The sequence below is a fragment of the Benincasa hispida genome, chromosome 10, assembly GCF_009727055.1.
Source record: "Benincasa hispida cultivar B227 chromosome 10, ASM972705v1, whole genome shotgun sequence".
Taxonomy (NCBI): Eukaryota; Viridiplantae; Streptophyta; class Magnoliopsida; order Cucurbitales; family Cucurbitaceae; genus Benincasa; species Benincasa hispida.
The window spans coordinates 26,899,302-26,907,885 of record NC_052358.1 but is presented as its reverse complement, the minus strand read 5'-3'; the positions used below and the strand labels follow the sequence as shown (position 1 = coordinate 26,907,885).

Below are 8,584 nucleotides of genomic sequence, written 5' to 3'. Positions count from 1 at the left end.
AATTTTTATAGGTTCTCTAAATTTCAAAATATTAGTTTTTACGTTCTATCATTAAATTTTTTCTAATGCTCTCTTTTGATCTTAAGTATTAGTTTTATACAAAATTTAAAACAATTAAATTAATTTCCATTCATTTTCAGTCACCATTGAAATTAATTGAGAATTCCACATCATAATTATTATCAATAAATTAAAAAATAAACACAAATACCAAAATTGACTATTAATTACTCATAAATAAACGTGTAATATTGAAAAATCTAGAAACTAAATAAAAAAAAAATTTGAAGAAATAAATGTAAAATAAATAAAAATAGAACTTAAGATATTAGAGATTAAAATGTAACAAACTTGAAACATAAAAACCAATACCTTCAATATTATTTTAATAGATAGGAAGATTGAAACTTTGGACTTCAAACATAAGTACATATCTACTTAACTTACAATAAGCTAAACTCACTCAGAAGGCCAATATTGTGATTAATAATAATCTTTAAAGAAATTGGGTTGAAGTAATTATGACATGAAATTTCCCAGAAGTTGCTTATTCAGAGATGATAAACCCAAAAAGAAGAAAGAGTAAAAGAGAGGAGCTCGGGAGGAGGAATCCCACATCGGAAGGTTTGAAATGGAAAAGGCAGGTGAGGCCTAGAAAACGAAGCAGTGGGGAGTGGAAGAAAGCATCTTTGCGCTTGGGGCAATGACTCAGCTAGTGAGGTATTATCCGAGGCGCGTCTATTGCTGGTTGAAAACTATTTCCAAACCCCCTCTTAGGCCTGTGTTCTTCTCAGGCCTTCCGAGAATTTCTGGAAGGGGCTCCCTTCGGGGTAAATCCCTACAATTACTCACTTTCAAATTTCTTTTTTTTTTCTTTTTTATTTTATGATATTTGATTATCAAATATCATATCCGATGCTCACTCTGTCAATTAAGGATCATGTCGAATTTAAAATTAGTTAATTCGAATTTATATTTCTTTTAATTTTTAGATTAATTAATAGACTTATAGTTGCGACGTAGGGGTAGATGTTTTTCTTGGGAATTTTATCAATTTGTATCATGCAATACGTTTTATACTTTATTTGCAAACATGAGAAAACTTTTTTTTTTTTTTTTTTTTTAAGATTTATTAAACAAAAATGTATAAGTAAATAATCATGTATTTTAAGATAAGACTTGCTTGAAAAAATTTCGCAAATAGAAAAGATGTGAAATTATTTATAAAAGTAATTATAGTAGATTTTTTATATTATTTTATGTAAATAAATTTTCTTATTTTTTTATTTTCAAAGTTCTTCGAAGAGATATATAATACGTATATTTGAGAAGCACAAATATCCAAATAATTATAATGGTAAAAAAGCTTGATCAGCCTCCACTAAAAGATATACCCAATTGAAAAATCAATTGAGGCCCATCTATAACCCAATCAAATAAACCATTAGCAACACATTTTGAGATGGTGGAATATGTTGGAATTGCACCACTTGTTGGGTCCCCAATGTCATAGTATTTTTCACCATTGATTTTACTTGGGTAATACTTATCCTCTTCATTTAGTAAGCACACCGATAATATTATCATAACCACCACCAAAAGTTGACTCAAAGTAACATCAACCCTAACACTCACCTAATTACACGTACTTTTACAAACATCACATCAAAAGCCCTCGGCAGCAACCTCCCACGGGCCACCATGATTGTGCCCTTGTGATCCCGAAGCACCCAGCCAACACCATCCTTATGCGCAGAGGCATCCCATAATGATCATCAACACTCTGCGCCACTGCCGACACAGTAGCACACCACCCACCCGGTGACCTTGTCGTAGTTAAATTTGACCATCCATAACCCGAGAGGAACCCATGGATAGAATAAAGCAAAGCCCCTACTGATCCACAACCCCACGAAACACCACACGATTGCTAAACTCCCAAATATGCCACAACATCATGAAAAGACCATCAAATCATCCGACTTGTCCAACGTCACCCATCTATTCCTGCCATACAAAAGAGGTACAACATTAAATGGTAAAAAATGAGGCCAAGACAATGACGCCAATTTGATGGTCGAGAATTGTCGACAGTCTCAACAACTGAATAAAATTTATAGAATATCGGTTTACAACCTCTACTTAGTAGTATTAATAGCAAGATTGGGTTGATTTGCAGGAAAGTATGAACGTAGTTTCACAAAGCTAATTTTCGAATTAAAGCGGTAAATAGGGAGAGGAGGGTTGAGATTGACATGAAAGACTATAATGCAAAAAAAATAAAGTGCGAAAATGTAAGATGGTGAGAGAGAGATGACAAAGATTACCTTCGCCACGTTAAGAGACCTTCGAGCTATTTATGGATTAGTTCAGGAATTGGAGTTATTTAATTTGAAGCTCATCAACTAATTCGACAATGTTGATCAGGCTCCCATAGTAGATAACGTAATTCAATTTCTAAATTAACTAAATAGTTATCACACACTCCCTATTACTAGTTAATCACATTAAGCTATACTCCCTATTACTAGTTAATCACATTAAGCTCTTGGATTGATTAGGATGATAGATTAAACTGATAACAATTTTCTTCTCCTTAGGTTTTGTTATCTTTTATTACGATAATCTTGTTAATGCCATAGATTGAACCACAACTGTAACTCAACTTATTTGCTACTCAAAGTAAACATGTTTTCATTACCATAACGGATAATCCCAACAAACATAGCATACACATATTAACTTTGCTTTTAGATGACTAATTTGTCACACTAATTGAACATACATTGCATATGGATTCAAAACAAAGAAAAGAAACCAGTAAACCGATCTATCTAATTCTGATTCGTTATGCTCAACACAAATAAAGAAACCATAAAAATCTCATTCAAAATCTCACAAAACCATAAATAAAATGTCTAACAAATCTCAAAGTCAATGTTTCGGGACTAACCAATTATCAAAACTCTACCCTCGATACCAAAATCATCCAATACAAAGTAAATAAAAAAAAACTCATGGAAGTACATGAGCGCGACACGATGCTATGGAAAAATGGTCTTGCACCTTGTAGCGTTGAGGCGCTTGGTTGATGGTGAAACACGATGGCACCACGATGCTATGCTTTTTTATGCCTAGTGTCTCGCAGCACCACGACACTAGGCCTCAAGGGTATTTTTGTCTTTTTGCCTTCTTAAAGCTCTGAATACTTGATTAAGCTCCCAAAAGCTCCAAATTAACCATGTATCATCTATAATGCTCTGATTGATTTTCTCAAAGTTCTGGTGTTTTCGATGTAGTCATAGAGTATTTTTAAATTCGTTTGTGGATCTTGACTTTTAATTATCATTGGTACTTTTTAGTACAATTGTTCTCAATGCTATTGAATGCTCGTATAACATTTAACTGATATCATGAATTATAATCTTGCTTTAATGAGAAGATTTTAAATTAGATCATGCATGTTAAACTATTGTGAATATCCTAGCGTAATAGGAGAATGTAGAGATTGATGACGAAAAATCTTAATACTTACCTTATTTGACTAGAATCAAGAGATTTAGGAAATAGTAATTAGGTAGAAGAAAAAGTTGACCTCGAGAGCAGCAAGCCATCAAAGACATTGAGATCTAGGCGTCATGTTAATTAGTTCAAAAATTAAATAATTGAGTTTAGTAGGTCCATTGATAAAATCAATACCTTAGGACGTCTCCTGGTTTAAATTTGTTATGCTCGATCACTTTATTTTCTTTCTTAGGATTAGTTCAATTTATTGCTATTAGATTTTATGTCCTAAAACTCGTGATTTGTAAACATTAAATTTATTCTATTTTCCAATAAAGATGTTATTAAAGTTTATTCAGTAAAATTGTTATTGAATATGTGAATTATACCTTTAAGAACTCTAAATCCAATATACTAAGAACCCCTAGTTATATCATGAATTCTTGAACTATATGTGGAGACATAAAAGTGGGTCAAGTTCAAGCTTATAACCAAAACGGTCTATAGTATAAGGATAAGGCTAGGTACCTTATCCTTTGGACATTATAGATGTAGCCCACTTTGTATTTGATACAAACAATGTGATCTTGAATTGTTTATGTGGAGACATGCGAGTGGGGGCATCCTATGCAATGAGTTTGTATAAGACCGAACCACGAAATAGTCACTTTTATTTTATAACGTAGTTTACAATTAAGACTAACTATTTCAATTCGATGACCAAGATAACTCAATCTTAATCCTAAGCTAACTATGACCTTCTGTTTATTCGATCTTTAATCTGCATGTGTGAGAGTGACTTATTATCGCTGGCTTAATAAGCCTTTCATTTTAGGGATAAGACAAGGTAGATAATTGGGGACATAGTTCTGCAAGATGGGATTCTAGGGATAGTAGATAGGTTGTTCTCTTAAGTGCTATCTTCGGGCCTTGAACAAAAAGTTCCACCCTCTCATTGGCTTGAGAGGGACTCGGTTTGATGGTTGGACCATAAATTAATTGTTCATTAGAGGATCAGTGAGACTTAAGGAGCAAGATGTAGTTACAAGAATAAACGATAACTTTGATCAAGTTGTAATTACGAAAAACCTGTGAAGGATCGACTTACTAATCATGGTTAAAACCAGTGGGCAGAAATATATCTATAGTGAGGAGAGTGCAACTACTAGGTTTTAGTGGAGTGTCCCGATAGTTAATGAATGTTGGTTAATTAGGTAAAAAAGTTTAACCGGTTAATCTCAGATCGTTGGAGATCATGATTTGTAGGTCCATTAAGTCCCCCTGTTAGCTCAAATCGAACTAAACCTTACGACAGTGTGTGATGAAAGTATTTGAAACGTTCAAATTCGATTTAGGGATAAAAGTTAATTATATGCGATATAATTAATGGTTTTATTATTGAGAATTGGAAATATGTAAATATGATTTAAATATTATTCACATGAATAGAGATTCATGTTCGGGATTAGTATTTTAATAATTTAATATTTGGTATCAAATTATTTATTTAATAAACTAAACTGTTTAATTAATTATTTAAAATTAATTTTATTAAAAATTAGTTTTAAAGAAGTGAATTTTATTTAGTATTAATTATTTAAATTAATATTAATTAAAATTGAAATTCATTTAAATTGGATTTTTTAAATTCAAATTAAATTGAATTATTTGGAAATTCATTTAAAATGGATTTCAAGTTAGTGGGATTATCTAATTTTTCCTAAAATGGATTTCAAGTTAGAGGAATTATCCCATTTTTCCCACTAACTATTACACCTAAAATCCCACTTTTGCATGCTTAATTATGCGTTACTTTGAGGTTATTCACCTTGCATGAATTCTTGTTTAAATAGAAGAAAAATTGACTTGGAAAAAGTTCCATGCATTTTGGTTTTTGAAGTATTATTTTTTTCTCAAAGTTCTTGACACAAAATCTCTCAAATTCTATTTTTCTCTTCAAAGTTCATCACAAATTGGATCCCACAATCTATTCTAAGGCCGGAGAATAACGAGAAAGACTCTAGCGATAGTCCACGAAGTGTTCATGGTCTTTTCAACCAAAGGATAGTTTTTTTTTAAAGTTTCATCAAAGGTTGTATCTTAAACTCCATTTCCAAGTTATATTCATGCATCCTTCAATCTTTAAAATTAATGAACTTAGAGTGCTTAAGGTCCTAATTGCTTTCGCATGTACGTTATGAACACTTACAATTAGTATTAGAGTATATTTTAAGCACTTAATTTGCATAAATTTTAGCTTGGTAGATGTTATTTCATGTGATGAATGTTGTGGTTGCTGAAATGGATATATTACGGTTTTGGTATCAAAATTAAGTTTCCTTGTGTTGTAATAATTGTAATTGCCCACTTATTTATGGGCTTTAATGTGGAAACAAGTGTCTGTAAATTTGCTAGAGGTACTAGAGTTGAAATGAAGTTGTAATTTGAAGATTTTGGAGCAAAGTGCAAGTTGAAAATGAAACTGGATCGGTTCGGTCCGGTTCATCCATTTCCAACTGATAGACAAGCTATTGTTTAGATATAAGATGCAGAATTTCAATAGGGGTTTGTTACCTTTCCGAGAATTCATCTATCAAAGGAACAATGTTCTAAGAAACCTCAAGAAGTTGAGGATATGAAATGTATTACTTATGTATCAGTTGTTGGTAGTCTGATGTATGTCATGTTGTGTACACGACTTGACATATGCTATGCAGTGGGAATTGTCAGTAGGTTTTAGTCCAATCCAGGATATGATCGTTGAACTGCCGTTAAAAATATCCTCAATTATCTTTGGAGACGAGGGACTATATGCTTGTGTATGGTACTAAGGATCTGATCCTTATATGATACACTAACTCTGATTTTCAGATTGATATAGATTCAAGGAAATTAACATCGAGATCAATGTTCACTCTAAATGGATGAGCTATAGTTTGGAGGAGTACTAAGCAAAATTGTATTGTTGACTCCACCATGGACGCTGAGTACGTGGCTGCATGTGAAGCAATGGAGAAGATTGTATGGCTTAGGAAGTTCTTAACCGATTTGAAAGTGATTCCAAACATGCATCTGCCTATCACCCTCTATTGTGATAATGAAGCAGTTGTAAATTCTAAAGAACCCAGAAGCCATAAACATGGGAAGCATATTGAGCTCAAATATCATCTCATCAGGGTGATAGTGCATCAAGGAGATGTAGTTGTCCATCAAATAGCCTCAGAAGACAAGATCTTGAGATTGAGAAACTCCCATTATCCATTATCTCCATTATCTCCCATTCATCCATGTGTTCTCTTCTCTTTATCATGAGCAACTAAATTCCTAATAGTTTGAAAAGATTAAAACTAACATTTTCAGAGGTTTTGCATAAGTTAAAGTTCATCTTGTCTAATGTGTACATAATCCATTGCTTGAATTCATCTAAGAAATCGATTTAAGTAGAAATAATCAACTGCCTGAGAGAGTAAGTGATTGTGACTTAATTAAACAAGGAAAGAAGTGACTTTAGAGATAAAGTTAACCTTTTGTACAAAATTAACTTGAGCATGCATCTTAGAGATAAGATAAATTGGCATGAAACTTTGAGAGGTGAATTCTTCATTTTATGAGTTAAGGACATGAATGCACAACTTATGTATTTCTTAAGAGAATGTTAGTGAACCTTCTCAACCTTACTTTATCAACTGTTTTATCCTTCATTTCAACGCATGCTACTTTAATTGTGACTTCATCTATCATCATCCCCATCTATTCCATCATCAACGCATCATCACCTTCAAACAAATTTGACACATCATACTCCACTATCACTTTCACCATTTACCATCTTCCATTTTCGCCATCACTTGTAATTAATTCATCATTTTAGTTGTACTAAAATCCACATATTCTTTAATATTCATTGCATTGAGACCATTCATTGAGTTCAAGCATATTTTTATTCTAAGTTCCTGCATTCAACCTTGGACTCACCAGGAAACTCTGCTTAAACTTCCACTTAGGTTTAAGTAGGGAAAACTTGCATTCATCTTTGATTATTCTACTCAATTTTACATGAGCACGGCATAAAGCAATCAACATTTTCATATACACAACACTCAACTACATGAGAGTGTGGGGTATTGAGCTAAGATAACATATCCTGCATTCAACAAATCTATGACTGGATCTAAAACCTTGGATTGTGTTTTTATTGGTTATGCTAATAATGGTGTTGCGATAGATTTATGTGTTTGAAATGATAAATCAATTTATGAACATAAAGATGTTGAATTTTTTAGCATGTATTTTCCATGATCAATGTAGCTGGAAAATAAAATGCATGTATCTATCGCACATTAAAGGATGTTACGAACTATGACACGGAAATTCACAGAACATTCAACAAACAAAAATACCAAACATAAATAACACTAGAGATTATTACTCCAGTTCAGTAATTAACACCTACATCTGGGGGTAGTGTGCCTATTGAAAGATTACTTCACCAAGATAAATGATAAGCGATTACAACATACATTTATCTTTATTGAAAACTCAAATAAAGTGACCTTTGTAGAGCTTAGAAACTCAACTATTCAACTAGGCTGCTTCTAGATGTGAGATTTCATCTCTAGGATACTTAGGCTCTCCTTATGTCACGATATCAGTAAAGAATGTCTTAGGTGATGCAATGTACAAGCATAAAGCAGAAGCAATCAAAATCAATAACCACTCTAATTAGACTTAATTTGAGTTTAAAACATGCTTGAAAACGGTTTACAAAGAAGAGGGTTTCAAGAACACAATACCTTTTATGAAACTCTTCAATTCTAGGACCTCCCCATGAATTGGACCTCTAAATCAACAGTAGACCACAAAGAGATCTTTTCTACTATTCTCCAACTTCGATTTGAGTGGTGGAGCTCATAATTGAAGAGGATTTTATTTGAAAAATGATAGGGTTTTTAGAGAGCTCTTATTTTTTTGCAAAAATTCAGAAAACTCAGCAGCCAACCTCTCCAATTTTAGAAATTGGAGGTTTTTAATCAACAACTACATGCAACCACTAACTCAATCAGCATCTTAACACTTCAAA

At 32.6% G+C, this 8,584-nt stretch overlaps 1 non-coding gene across 1 annotated transcript; it reads left to right on the top strand.

Moving 5' to 3' along the window:
- Nucleotides 1–685: 685 nt before the first annotated feature.
- LOC120089590 lies at nt 686–839 on the top strand. Its single transcript, XR_005485264.1, has one exon. It is a non-coding gene; the product is annotated as a U4 spliceosomal RNA (small nuclear RNA).
- Nucleotides 840–8,584: the final 7,745 nt, after the last annotated feature.